Source organism: Poecilia latipinna, unplaced genomic scaffold (genome assembly GCF_001443285.1).
Source record: "Poecilia latipinna isolate Pla-1442-1.1 unplaced genomic scaffold, P_latipinna-1.0 Scaffold4150, whole genome shotgun sequence".
In the NCBI taxonomy this organism is placed as follows: Eukaryota; Metazoa; Chordata; class Actinopteri; order Cyprinodontiformes; family Poeciliidae; genus Poecilia; species Poecilia latipinna.
Genome location: NW_015116766.1, coordinates 1,161 through 3,502, shown reverse-complemented (window position 1 = coordinate 3,502; position 2,342 = coordinate 1,161). Strand labels below are relative to the sequence as shown.

Here is a 2,342-nt window from a genome sequence, read left to right as displayed (position 1 = left end):
ACATAGGAATAACAGAGAGTTGGCCATTCTAAGGTAAAAACCCAGAGCATACAGCATTCTTTTTTTTCTTCTTCATCCAGATAGCTTCCCGTGCCCCTCCTGCAATGGCACGGTGCCCCCCTTAGGGTGCTCGCCCCACAGTTTGGGAACCTCTGCTCTAACCATATAAGTTGTTAGAGAAACCGTGTAAAAAAAAAAAAAAAGAGATTTTAAATAAATTAAACTATCAAGTCACCTGATGAGCTCTTCTCGCACGAAACAGTCCGATACAAACACAATTAACTTATGCACGTTTTTCTGTGTTCATTGTAATTAACCACTGAAACACTAAAAATAGGTTAAATTGTTGATGTAGCATGTTTCCACATGTGTGAAATGCTACAAAGGTGAATGCTTTTATGATCTCATCCTAGATTGGTGATATCAAATGGACATCAACATGTCTATACTGATCTGGAAAGCAATTTCTATCCCTATTGGTCAAACCCATAAGGATGACCAAAAATAGTTCACAAAAATAAGCACATGACACTTCAAAACAACTTACCTTCTGGATTGAGATCTTGTGCTTCACAAATTTCCAGCACACCAAGGTTTGGACTTTTCAAAAGGAGCTCAAAAACCTCCTCATCCACTTCAGTCTTCGAGTCATCAAAGACTTTTAAGTCCAAGGTTGGGATACTGAACTTTTTTGCAGCTGTGAACATAGCAAATTATTTATTTATTCTATATTTAAACATATGAAAATAACAATTAAAATAAGACATAAAAAGTAAAATTAAATAAAAAAAATAAATAAATCTGAAAAGTTGGTAAAGCATCTATTTTGGCACCATTCCCAAAACGTTTTTGATAAACCCAATATGTGAAAATGCTGTAAACTTGTTTTGTTTGCACTCACCACATTCCAAAAACAAACTGCAAGTCAGTTGGCCTTCAAAACAGATGTATTTCTGTCGATCTCTGTATTTGACACACACAGCTTGCATCCTGCATTATATAAAAATATATTTTTCAATAATCATATAAACATACTTATCAAAGTGAATAAAAAATTAAGATAAAAGGTTGGAACCCATCATGGGGAAAAAAGCACTGGGTGGCTAACAACTGTCCTGAATGGGCTAGGCCAGAGGTGGGCAATCCTGGTCCTCGAGGTCAGGTGTCCTGCAGCTCTTAATGTCTCCCTGGTCCAACACGCTTGAATCCAACAGTTGAATCACCTCCTAAGTGCAGTCAGGTTCTCCAGAGTCCTGCTAACGACCTCATTATTTGACTCAGGTGTGTTGAAGTAGAGATGCATCTAAAAGTTGTAGGAGACCGGCCCTCGAGTTGCCCACCCCTGGGCTAGGCTCTTTACTTGAATTTAGCCAATCACCACAGCTAAAACGGACAAAAAAAAAAAACAAAAAAAAAAACAAAAACATATCAGTTCCATACAACTCGATGTAAACGGGGTTTATGGACAAAATAGTCGGTCAAAAATGTTTTACTGACAACTTACATAATTTGCATACAAAGTACAACTTTACTCCTGTTTTTTTTTTTTTTTTGATTGCTGCTAGTAACTTTTTCAAGAAAAGTTACTAGCAAAGTCCTTCCACGCCATTTTCTGGGCAGAACCCTGGCTCCACATGCTAGCAGAGCCAGCTTCGACTGTCCAGCTAGCTCCTCTTTTAAACTCCATTCCTCAGCTTAAAAATAGCGACAGCCTTGACTTGTGAAAATAAAAAAAATGGACGTAGCATTGTACAACATTGATGCTTTTTTTTCTGCTTACATTGTTGTAAACGGCTAAATTAAGTTAGCTGAAGCACACATGCTAACTAGTTAGCCAACTATGTTAATTTCTCGCTGCACCCCTCTTCTTTCCCCATGACCACATAGCAGCACAACATCTTTCCACTAGAGATAATTAGTAATAAAAATAAATCGTAAAATATATCTACAACCCATTTGGGGACCTGGCACACAGCTAACCGTCGCCTCCGTTCCAATGCGGGATAACAAGATGGTGGAAGAAACGAAACTTAAGGAACTTCAGTGGGCGTGTTCTTGTTTTACTCTATGATTTACTCTATTTTTTTGTTCCGATTCTATTGACCACTTGCTGGTCTCTCCATCCTCACGTTCTGATCGTCTCTAGCCGCTGGAGGAATCAGTAATCCCTACAAGCCTGTCCTGCTTCAGCTGCACTCTGCTGGTCATACTAGAATGGGGAATTAGGAGAACACCAATTTAATTTAATATCATAACACAGCAATACATCTAATTCGCAATAAAACTAAGTACAAAACACATACACACCAAATAATAAAAAACACAGAAATTATGTGAATATC

At 38.0% G+C, this 2,342-nt stretch overlaps 1 long non-coding RNA gene across 3 annotated transcripts in view; it reads right to left on the bottom strand.

Annotated features, from left to right (window-relative positions):
* LOC106942264 (uncharacterized) overlaps positions 1-2,328 on the bottom strand; it is a 9,406-nt gene extending 7,078 nt beyond the window's left edge. For 2 of the 3 annotated variants that reach the window (XR_001423590.1, XR_001423593.1), the window contains exon 1: positions 902-1,211. This is a non-coding gene — a long non-coding RNA (uncharacterized LOC106942264). Of the gene's footprint in view, positions 1-901; positions 1,212-1,964 lie in introns of those variants that run through there. The other variant, XR_001423592.1, reaches the window with a different exon arrangement.
* Positions 2,329-2,342: the final 14 nt, after the last annotated feature.